This window comes from Morone saxatilis, unplaced genomic scaffold (genome assembly GCF_004916995.1).
Source record: "Morone saxatilis isolate NCDOM2014 unplaced genomic scaffold, NCSU_SB_2.0 Contig11, whole genome shotgun sequence".
Taxonomy (NCBI): Eukaryota; Metazoa; Chordata; class Actinopteri; family Moronidae; genus Morone; species Morone saxatilis.
Window position 1 is genome coordinate 21,474,464 of NW_023339663.1, and position 13,225 is coordinate 21,487,688.

Consider the following 13,225-nt stretch of genomic DNA (forward strand, 5'->3'; position numbering starts at 1 on the left):
TCTACCATCCACTGTTATTTTACGTGATTCACACATTACAACATCGATGCTGCTTGGACTTATATACATAATAGTGTCAGGAAATCACTCACAGATGCCATCCACAGACAGGGCTAATTAAAACAGCCTACCAGACAGGACTGGGACAAACCTTGGACAGGTCTGAGAGGGAAGGATTCCACTTCCAACACAGTCCTTTCCTGGGGACAATATAATGGGCAGAAGATGAGGGAATAATCAATATTAGAACTGGAGTCCATAAAAAAAAATACACCTTATATTGAATGATTTTTAAAAAAAGACACAAAAGACTAGTTTTTCTAATATTCAGTTCTGTCACTCTATAGAACAAATGCTCATATAAAAACTCTTTTATACAGCCATGTAGCTAGGAACATTCAATATGTCCAGTAAATGTAGGTTTTTTACCCATAAATGTGGTGTCTATATCTGTTTAACACTGCACGTCCTGGTAAGATATTTGTAATAAAATGAACTAACGTTACATTCTGGTAAAGGTTACACTGCTAGAGGTCAGACAGCAGTCGCACTCACCAGGGTCCGGAACGATTTCACCAAGAAAAAGGAGATCGTGTCTTCGACAGAGATAAACAGATTCAGTCACTTTCACACACCATCAGAGCAAACGAGAGGGAAGGAAGTCTTCATCGGCTGATCCGTCATATATAAATACTGTCATAAATCATCCACTAATATTATTTACGTTTCATGTTCGGTAGGCTAGCTAACTTGTTTGCATGAGCTTACTTATCACATTGAGTGGTGGCCTAAAGTTAGCTAGCAACACTTTAGCTCCAGCAGGTGAAACTTTAATCTTCACTGCACAATAAACACGCTTCAGTTAACTACAGGTACAGGTACATTACACAAAACTGGCTGGTCTGTTACCTGTGTGCCTCTCATTTGCATTAAAGGTTAAAGGCCGTTAAATGTGACCTCTTCCTCTGATAGGAAACATCAGTTTAATTAGTGGCTGAGTGGGAGGGGTTTTAAGCCCGCCCACTCTGGGTGCGATGGTTTTTGTGAATGAGGATATTAAAAGTTTCACAAATTAAGATCTATGACTCAAAATACAAGTACTGCAGTGTCCTTTTGTGCAGAGATACACACTTTTTTCCCCCTCCACCATGAATTATTAGAGCAAGAATAACTTTTTCTATTACTAATCTGATTTTGTACTTGAGATAAGGCCTACAAGATTGTACATCTGTGCATAACATGTACAAATGACAATTAGGCTTGAGTTTTGATTACTTAATGACTTGTACTTAAATATAATATAATATTTGAAGATACAGATGATTAGCGATATATTGACTCCACAGAATTTAATGACTATACTAGTATTTTGCATTAAACTACATCATTTATTAAAACAAAACAGGCAATGCAGATTTGGGTTCAATTTGTGATCAACCCACTCTTGTAGTATTCACAATGATGTTTTTGGTTTTTTATATTTTGTTGTTTTTTTTGGGGGGGGGGGTTGCTTTTATTTGACAGGACAGCTAAAGATAGACAGGAAGGAGAGAGAGGATGACACACAGCAAAGGGGCACAGGTCAGACTCAAACCATGTCCACTGCAGCATGGACTCAGCCCCGGCACATGAGTAGGCCACCAGGGCACCAGTATTAGTAATTTCAGCAGGGTCATCGCTGCAAGGTTTAATGAGTTGTGATGTCATACTCTTTATATACTTTATAAATGCAGAAGCCCTTAGAAGTTTGTCACGTTGTTTTCTCTTTTCCTGTTTCCTGTCTTTAACATGATAGTTAATCATCATAAAATAATATCCATTTCTTTAAAGCAAACCAGGAATCTGAAAACTGCCTATACATACACTTAAAACACTTGAACACCAAATTTATTGTGTACTCAATCTTCAATGGCACCTCCAAAGAACAGCAACATTCACCACAAACATGGAACACAAGCGACACCACAGACTGATGATATAGCTGTGTAAACGTTTCCAAGGATATACGTTTCTTTTAATGTCAGAAGACTCATTAAAAAATCTTCTTTGACTTTATCCTTGCGTTTGACTGTAAGCAAACCATTTCTGTGGAAGTTTAAATAAATAATAAAAGGATTTTTGCTAGTTCTATCAGTGGAAAAATTAAGATTCATGAACATATTTCTACATCACAAACCTAGAGGCTGTCATATGGCTGAGAAGTATTTCTTTCAGGCCCCTAGTGTGTCCAGTGATTACAAACAGTAGGAAGAAGGATTGAACGCAGCAGTGCTTTCCTTTGCCTCGTGCCTCTTCTCCTGCTGAGATGCAACTGCAAGTGTGCAGGCGTTGAGTTTTAACGTAACATGTTGCCTGTCATGTGCATTAACTGCCAGGCGTTAATTACTTGTTTTGCTAATGAGTCCTTGCAAAGCTTCTTGCTTTCTGTGACTCCTGACAGTGGATCAGGCCTGTTTTTCCTTTCAGAATTCCCCAGTCAATTGCTAAGAAGCTGCAGGACACATGACCTGACCTGATTGAAAATGGCATATTTGGCCATCTGTCAGTGATTTGCTGCAGTCAGCTAGTGAGAGCAATACATGAACTCTGCGGGCAACAAATCACATTCCCTGCTTATGTCATTTAAAGTATTGAACATTATGTGTGTTGTATTCAAAATGATGGAAATCAAATGTCATTTTCTTTACCGGATGCCCTTCATGATATGCCAAATCTAATACAGTAAACACACGTGTCAATCAGGAGTACATAGGTTGTCTTTTATAGCCAGGGGACAAAACACAAACTACATTACATCTCTGCTGACTGCATGATCTATAACTTCACCATGATAATTGTGGATGATGCAAAAAGACAGTGGCAATACATCCTCACAATAGTTGTGGGGGTTACTCAGGCATCTTAATGTGGGCATAATTACAGCAACAGTGTCTGGCTATTGAATGTGCTACAGTGGCTCAGCCGAAAATGATGCATGCATTGTCTTAAGTCTGACATAACCGCCTTTGTTATATGAGTTTTCTCCTTTTATATTCTTTTCGCCACTGTCTTATAATGCTGACATGCTACAGACATTTACAAGAATAGTTAAGTATTTTGGGAAATACACTTACTTTTTGACTTGCTTTATTGCTGCGCATTAGATGAGAAGATCAATATGACTCTCGTGTTTGTATGCTAAATATGCAGGTACATCCAGCAGCTGATTTGCCTAGCTTAACATAAAGACTGGAAACAGGGGAAAACAGCTAGCCTCTCTGAAGGTAACTAAATTGGCCTCCCACCTCTAATCCACACTACTTAGAATGTTATATCTTGTGTGTTTAATCGGTGAAAAAGGATTAGTCAGTTTTAAAAAGGATCTGTTGAAATTAAATTCTGGATTTTCTGTTCAAAGAACAATGCTCACAAAAAAGCCCCAGCTCATGAAGGTATATTCAACATCTGTGTTTGTTGCTATAGCAACATGTATAGGGGATAATGGCTTGCTGTACATGATCCCTTACTTAACCCCTGCTCCCACCACTGGCCCCAACTCTCCAACTGGGGCTCAGCAAGTGTTAAACCTTCCAGCTAGACTGAAACACTCCAGTCCTTTTGTCCTGACATACAGATAGTAATGCTGAGAGTCTCTGCCAGTAAAACTAGCTTTTCTTAGCTTTCTTTCTGGCACTCCTAATGTTGCCTTGTCATTCATCATGCTTATCTAGAGACAAAGGCATTCCCTACACCACAGTGATATATCTGCACATCAAAATAAAATTACTTTTGTGTTTTATTTAATGACATTTAGCCCCTATTGTTAGCATAAGAGCTCGGAAGCTGGACAATAGACAATTGAAAAATTGATTGCGCAGAGTTTCTCTTCCGGTGGTGATAAAGTACAACAAGTTCATCAAGCCAGCCACTGGGGTGCATCTTTCAAAATAAAGGCTCCCCTGTGAAATGTAGTCATGTTGAGGGATCACAAACTAAGGACTACTTACTGAATTACAAAGACCTCCCAAAATCCCAAGTGTTACTGTGCTGCATTTATTACTGTTAAAAAGAGGCTAGTTTGATATCAATATAACATTTTCTGGAAGGTGCATACAGTTTAAAATGCCGTAGCACACCTCTATTATCTTTTGGCTACTACCTAACAAAATAAGGTTTAAGTGTCTAATTTCACACCTTTTGGTAGTAGATTTACTGCAATTTGCAGCAGGTTGATATTTAAGGACATGTAAAGGGAGGGTCATGAGGAGTTTCACCGGTCCCCACAGAGAGAGTCTGGGCTAATTTCATCACCAAACACAGCTGTCAACATCCAATAAAAAGTAAGGAAAAGAGATACAGTCCTAAATATAAAACTTAAATTACTTCACTTTTATTTTTCTCCAGCTATTCATAGAGGAGGGGGTCATGGAGATGAATGCCAATGAACAGCTGTGCTTATTCATTATTCTTATCCAGTGTGATAATCCAAAGTTTATCTGATATGGATTGCTGAGAGCAGAGACACACCACGGGAAAGCATGGATAATTCTGGCAGAAGTAGCAAGTAGCCCCAACACCCCCACCCCTAACCCCACCCCCACTCAGGGCCTAATCTTTTATTGAACAACCCGAATAACACAAATGAGTTCGTGCATCTTTATTTGTAACATTCAAAGGGACCAATCATTATCTTTTAATTACTAGTACCCAGTAGTGGGGCCCATTAAAGCAAAGTAATTAATCTAACACTTTGGCAGGGGAGGGGATCTGTTGTACAAACAGCAAGTTCATTGAAACTGGTTTTGAGCTTTAATATTTACACATGAAGAGGCACTGAATAACAAATTAATGGTGCAAGCAAAGACTAAAGTGATGCAGTACAAAGAGCTGAAAGTACTCATGACACGTACACCACACAATAGTTTATCAGATACTATTTATTTTTTGACATTTCCTTTTATTCTCTGGCTCCATTGCTGAGCAAAACACCCCTGGCACAATGGCTGAAGATGAAAGAGCAAAATAAATCAATAAACAAAGTGCAAATACATTACGATCATACACAATGCCTTCTGTATGACACCTTTGTCTGCATACAATATTAATGCTATTTATATGCCTTGTTAACATATTAGTGTGTGCTCTAGCTATGTTGATGATTGATTAACATGTCAAATTAAATCACTGTCAAAGTAACATTAGCTGTGCTGATATTCCAAACAGTCCAATTACAGCCATTAATTGAGTGAACCCACTCAGCTCTCAAGGACAACAGGAGACTCTTGACGACCACAAACATCTGATTTCACTGTCTGTAAACCACTGCCATCTTTGGTGTGGTTTATGAAAATGAACAGTTCAATCAATTAGCATTCTTTATGCTGAAATGTCAACTAACTTTGCAGCTCTACAGAGCTCTTAAGCATTTTGTTCAACACTCATCAACCCTGTGTCCAGCAGCAGCAAGCTGTATAAACCTAGAGCTACCTCCTCAGCACAAAAACATAAAACAAGCTATGTTTTTTACAAACTATTGGAGACCAGTAAACCAGAGCTAAAAGTGAATATTGAATATTCAGCCAACCGTTGCCAAATGAATGCTAATTTTGCTGATGCTAACATGCTAGCCATAACAAATTTATAATATGATAATATATTTTAAGTAGTGTATGTGGTTTTAGCTTGTTAGATGTCATTCTGTTGATTCAAGTGAATAAAAGAAACTATGGCAAAAGTGTCTTTAAAAGGAATACCAAATTAAATGACACTATATCTGTTTAATTAAATGTACATATTATATAATTATAGAATACAGTGATATCATTACTAGGGTGAGAAAAATAGGGTAATATTCCTAAGTAATATTCCCAAATATTAACTGTATATTTATTTTCGAAACGTTGTTGATAACCAAACCAACCAAAAAAACGGGAAGCCGCTGGGGCAATATCTACAGTATTTTTTTAAATCTGCAGTGGATCTAAAAAAAAAATATATTGCTGCTGCAGGATCTATTTCCCATATTGGAAGTGGATATTGCAGTATCGATTTGCCATTTTGATATTGCACATCCATTTTCTATATCAGTAATGGACATCTCAGTATCAGTATTTCACACAATAATACATTTTTTATGACACTAATCCTGTGATAAAACATAATCATATGGTGCATACTGTAAAACATTGAGTTATAGAACCATTCATGACACTGTGGGGCTCCTGGGTGGTTCTTCGATTGTGTATGTGCGTTCAATACACAATTTAGAACCATTATTAGTATCCTCTATCACCATATCTATCTCACTAAAATCATAAAATACTCCGGAACTGAGATTGCTCTTAAAAATACTATAATAATAAAAATATTCCTTCACTTTGTGAGAAAAAAATGAACAATGAGTGCAACTAATTACACTGTTTTGCAAACTTTTTATTTCCGCCTCAGGAAAAAAGAGAGACTATCATCACCATTGGAAGAAAACAACAATGTACGGCTCTAGAGGAAAATGGTTTGGAGATTTGACAGCCCCGTGGTAATTTGTCAGGGTCGTTCTCCATGAGCGTCTCTACATCGTCCCCACACTTCATACAGGAAATGATTCATCTGCATCCAGGAGAGAAGCTGAGCGCCATTTCTAAATTACCTATGAGTTATCTCCTCAATAACTTCTAATCAGACAGCTGCCGTTTCCTCCACTGTAAACAAAAGTAATTACAGTAGATGTGATGGATGGAAAGAATAAGACAGCTTCTGCATGCTCAGGACCAGTCTGGGACTCTGTAGAGCAGAACACTTTAATTAGGGACGGCCTAGCCCAGCACAACTGAATGAGTCTGACAAAGCACACGTTTCAGTTGCTAAAATAAGCCTCTGCCTATGCAGTGTCTTTTGTTTTCCTAAGTTTGGGAAGTGATTTACTTCAGCGCCTCTGAAGGAGTTGTTTTGAGGAAGAAATAGAATCTAACATGATATCACTTCATCCTGATTAATGATAATGAGATTCTAAGTAGAATTTAGGAGAAAAATCAAATATGCAGCCGCAGAGTCAAATAAAAGCGTCAGTTTTCATTGGCCAACCAGGAGTGTCATTACTTATTTGTTCTTCAGTGCGCTTGGTGATTGATCATTATTTATGAAATATTTAAACTCCATTAGATACAGTACAGTTGGGAGATGAATAAAATCCAGATTTTGTGTATATGCAATATTCTGTATGGACAAGCAGGAGGGAAAACTCTTTCTCCATTTCTTCCTCTAAATGCCTTTATTATACAGTATCGACCAAGGGTTATTAGGTAAAACAGCTTGGGTGGTATCGCAAGTAAAACCTTTTGTGTTATACAACTAAATAGGGAATATTCTATCCACACCAAAAATTTAATGAAAAAAAAAAGCCAAATCTTTTTTATTTAGGAAAAAAACAAGCACAATAAATGGTAATTAATATCTTATTATGCCATTTTTTTTATTTTATCGTTATTTATCAGTGGATGAACATGAATTGAGCCACATCTTATTTGTGGAGCCTAATGAGAAACATGGACTTTTAGTGGTGACTGTTTTGCTGAGGGATTGAGGTTGGGCACAAGTGCACCTCCTGCAGGACACTGGGAAACTTTGATTTTTATTTTTATATTTTTAATTTCAAAACAGGAATTTTTAAACATCACTTATTTTCTTTTTGCTTCTTTTTTCTTCTTCTTGACTGTAAACAAGAAACATTGGCGTCAATTGTGGCTAAATATAACGATTTTATAGTTTTGTCACACAGACAAAAAACATCATCATCTACTTCACCTATAAATTTGGCCTCCAGAACAACCAACACAACTATTCCATAGGTGATTCATATGAGTGCTCTCTGATCTGTGACCTCTATGTTTAAGGTGTGTTAAGGTTTATGCAACTAAAACAAAAAGGACAGATCGCCTTCAGTTATGTGATGGCACTCAAACCACCGTCTCCAGGATCAAAGTCACATGCTTTGTACACGCAGCCATCCATCTCATCCTCATCCTTAGGAGTTTTGTTTTGTTTTGTGGTAGAACAATGCCTCCCATGCCTTTGGTGCTGAGAGAGAACAGTCTTTATTTACACAGCACTAAAAGACAATACACATAGTAACCATGTTGAAGAGAACTGCACCAACTTTAAAACAGCATTTTACAGTAGACAAATAGTTACATGATCCTACTACTGCTTTACAAGAAGCAGAAGCTCCTTTGGTTTCACTGCAACTGAGTAAAATCTTAAACCATGGGATCATGATCCAAATATCTATGTATTCTTCTCAGTGTCTCTGCACACCTTCCCTAGATTTACTCCCTAAGTAGTGTGCATTGACAAGGTTAAAGATGAACCTCAGATGAGATGACCAACATGATGTGACACGGATAAGTGGTGATTAAACTTTGATGTCAATACAAGAAAATGCTTTTATTTCATTAGAATCCAAACATGAGATTCAGCATTGAGAGGTAATTGGGTTATACTGTATCTGTAGTTCAAGCTGTAGTTCTTTCACTGACAATCCTTTTGTAAAGAATATGTGTATTTTGTGTCTGTGTGTGAGAAGCTTATCACTGTCTGCAAATGAAAAGAATAAAATGTAAGTTAAAAACTTATTATGACTGCTTTGAATTTGATCTATAAGAACAAGGGAGGTAACTGAAATAGACTGAAAATGATTCTACAGAAACCAACAGACTCACCAGTGAATGACAAGCCTAAAATGATAGCTTGAAACAAAATTCAATTCACATTTCTCTAATTAATGTGTATAACCTCTTGGTGCCGTTGTGCACATGGCATCTCATGGTCTTTCCCCCTTTGTTGGCCTCTGACTTCATGGACATTGATTAAGGTATTCCCTTTGATGTTTACTGTAGTATCAGCCAACCGTTGCCTACACATTATACAATATACCACTAAAGGTGGCCACCTCTCTGTGCTCAATTGGTACAGCTCCACTACCTTTTGCACCCATTGCACTTTCATGTCTTTGATGTTGATTCTCAATAATAAACCACAACCAGCCGACCTTCTCTTCCTTTTTCTCCTGGCTTCTTTAAAGAATAACATATATAGCAGGAACTACGGCGCAATTGCACTTAGCATTTTTCACAGAACACTGATCAGAGAACATAAATGCTAGTTGAAATTGCAGCGCACTGAAAAGGCACACATTCGTGTTGATACAGAGAGCATGTTGCTGTGACTCGTTGGTTTGGCAAATCGTGGTATTTTAAATTAACTGTCTTGCCAAGTTCAGTTAGCAGGGGGGATTTAGTGTTTTATTTCATTTTGCAGGAGTCAAAAGCTGGATCAGTGCCAATTTCAGTGGCCAAGGTTTGAACAGAATAAGTACCATACATGAAATAAGGGCAGGTTCAGTTTGCACCTGTTAAATGTCTAGCCAATCTGTGCAAATTTGTGAACCCATGCATATTGCTAGTAAGTGTGTTTGATTTTGGAGAATAGACAGTGAATGAGGAACAGCACTTTGCTGACTGGGGAAAAAATCTCCTGCGTTTCATATCCAGCTGCAACTAAAGAGTTCATGTCAATTCTATTGCCATTGTTACTGTTTACCAATAATATTAGCATAAATAATAAATAACTTGTTCTCACACTGACCTGTTCAGGTGTTTAAATCTATATTACTGTCATACTGAGTGTGGGCTAAGCTCCCTTTGACTCCAAAGACATGGATGAACGTCAACTGAGTGGGTCAGTCGGATACTGTGCTTTATACAGGTATATGTCAAAAGGGGCATACGTGCAACTATAACAATTTCTCCAGGGTGCAAAACAATTGTAGTTAGTTTTCAATTCAAAATGAAATGACACTTAACACCACAATTTAGTTTTGTATAGTAGACGTAGATGTAATGTGCCTGCAGTCAGTAACACAATAACACGGACATTACAGAAAAACAACAACAACATCTTTAGTTTTCTATTCATCCTTTTTCCACTGCTTACCTGGGTCCTTTGGCCCAGATGTATTCCACCCCACCCACCATCTCCAGCACCTGGGGGATCCTAAGACCTTCCCAGGCCGAAGTGTTCTTGGTCTGCCCAGAGGTCTCCTCCCGGTTGGACTTTCCCTGAACAAATGAGATGGTATTGGGCATCCTGATCAGATGCCCAATACCATCTCAGCTTTTGATGCAAAGTAGCAGTGGTGCAACTCTGAGCTCATTGTGGACACCCAATATGTAATCTTATCCCTTCTGTCACCACCCAGAGTTCATGCTGAGCTTTGGAAAGGTATCTGCTGGTAAAACAAGAGGTTTTTTTTCAGGCTCAGCTCCCTCTTCACCATGACAGCCTGGTACATGTCCACCATGATCTTTTCCGTCTTGCTGCTGTAAATATCAGTCGTCCAACAGTAGAGATATCAAAAGGACTGACGTGACAGTGCACCCTGAAAGCTATACAAAAATCCTCTTAATGAATTCTGCGTGTATGTTCACAGCTGGTGTACTTGAAAATATTGGATTGGGGCTTTACTTCTTAGTACCTCAATTGTCTTTTTTTCCCTTCATTGTAACTTGGCATGTCTGCCTTCTCAAAAGAAACCATCATTTTCTGACTCTCTAAATCCTTACATCAACATCTCATGCCCAGTAAAGCTGCTTGCTATTCAGGGTGAAGGATGACAGTGTTATGAATACAGGTGCTTTCAAGTTTCTTTGTTTCTTCTCTTACTCTCACATCACGATTCACTCAAGGAATTTTGATAACCTCAAAACTAACTCTTTTGTCCTTGAAGATACACTAGTATGGATGTACAGCTTTTAAAAAGACATGTGGAACACAAACAAGGACCTAAAGAGGTTTTTACGAAGATCTAACAACACTTTATTCTCAGATATCGTTACAGATTATACCTCCTGGCCATAAAATGAGGTCTCATTAAAGGTCATTATTTCAAACTCAAATGTGATATCCCACTATGCTATTAATACAGTGAAGTGTATTTGTCTGAGTAAGTTCTGGTGTTCGCAAACACTACTTTAACTCACAAAAGAAAATCTAATGAAAATACTATGAGATGGCTGAAATGTTATTTAAAATATGTTTTGCATTTCCTGTAATATTTAGCTTTGATATCAGCCTGCTACTTAATCATGTTCATGCACGTAGCGCATGCATTCATACTTGATTAGTTATGAGTTCAAATGTGATGGCAAGATAGTGAGCAGAGGCAAAATTAATGGCTCAAAAACATTGCAATCGTGGCTCCAAACTGGAACTATTGTGAACCAGGAGTACCCCTTTTTCATCAGATTAACTCTGGTTTTTGAACCAGTTCTATTCAAGATTCAACAAACAATAAATAATCTTATTAGGAATAAACCTGCCTCCTGCATAAACTGTCTGTAGCTGAATAGGGTCGGCCTACATTACTGTATTTTAACATCAGTCATAATGGTGGTTCTTTTCAGAGCCAAATATTTCCATTGGTGGTATATTGTGTAAAATGTTTGAGAAATATTGTCTTAGACAATAATGAATGCACATTCTACTTCTGTTACTTGTGTGTGAACCATACAAGGCTGCTGTCACACATTAAGCGTTTTCACACAAGGACCACTATGCAACCACTACACTTAGACTTATACTTTGTACTGTATTTGCTTTGAGTTTTGAACTTTCAAGTGGTTTCTGAACTCACACTACAGACTTATCAGGCAGTGTGGATGAAGTGGTTTAGCTTTTATCTTAAAGAATAGCCTGACATTTACGTCCGAAATCCGCTTATTCGCTTTCTTGCTGAGGACTTGATAAGAAGATTGATACCATACTTATGTCTATCCATTAAATATGAAGCTACAGCCAGCAGACAGGCAGCCTAGCTTAGCATTAAGACTAGAAGCAGGTGGAAACCGCTAGCATGGCTTTGACCAACAGTAAAAAGAATTAGAATGTAATTAGGATTTTAATTAAATTGAATTAATTTAGGTAAATTCATACATGTAATACATATGTAACATGAATATTCTCTGAGCATTAACTTCCTGGATTTCAATAGAGAGCCCGTGGACTGAGTGCTGTTTCCGAGCATCATAAAACAGTACAATTATTAGCAACCTTGGTCCAAAATGATCAGCGTCAGTATCGGTTTTTTGAAACCCTATACTGGTAGGTCACTATCGCAGTCGGTTTGCCTGTTTTATGTTTTGCTCCAGCCTCTGCATACTAAATACATTATCGAACCTCCTCAGCAGCAATAAAACACAGTATAAAATGCTGGCAGTGTTTTCTCCTTAAGCGCTGAACAAACCCAGCAGATCGTAAAAATGATGCAAGGACGCTCACAGTGAGCAGAATTCTTAGTAAGTGCTTACATACTATGCTTAAATCCAGAATAACTGACTACTGGCCATGGCCCAAGCTATTTCCATGCACCTTGATAACTTGTGATAGAGTGCACCACGATTCCATGAATAAACCAATTACACAGTGGTCTTCAATTCTGGTCGTCACCCTGGTTTTCTTCACTACCGCCTCTTTAATTGCATTCACTTGCGGCCCCTGGTGTGAATCAGTCCCTGATTAGACTGAATGAAACTAGCAGAGCACTGGGTGCAGAGTACTTGGAATGAGAGCCACTGACCTCAGGTGTCCCATCCCAAACAGAATATGGGCCACAAGCAAGTATGAAAGGGAGAAGCTGCCAGCTGCCTGCTCTCTAATTGACTGAGGTTACTTTTAATAGAGGGGAAAGAAATTATTCATGTATCAGCAAAAGGATGGAAGAAGTGTACATGCTTAGATTGAAGGATCTGCTAAACAAAAGGGGAAAAAATAAAGGAGGATATTTACTGAAGAGCACACTAAGCACTTACTGTGTACTAAAATTTAAGGAGCACATCTGGTCCCATTTGAGTGATAACTTTACTAGGACCTGATGTTCAAATCAAGTCAAATGCAGAGTAGCAGAAGTGCTAATACAAATCTACTGCGTGTTTGGAACCACAGTCAGTCTGAGTCAGAGTATGAGCTGTGCTGGAGTTGGAGTGCTGGGGAATTTTTTGAAAAATAGGAGCACTAGTGTTCCCTCTCGCTCCAGGATACTGTTTCATCCCATCTGCATTGATAGCAGATTTTGCCTCACTTTGTTTGAGTGAATTTGACTGCTGGAGTGTTTGTTCAGTCTGTGTTTTTTAGCCACAAATATCCAACAGATGCATTCCCAATAAGAACATGCACCTATATGTGTGTGTGTGTGTGT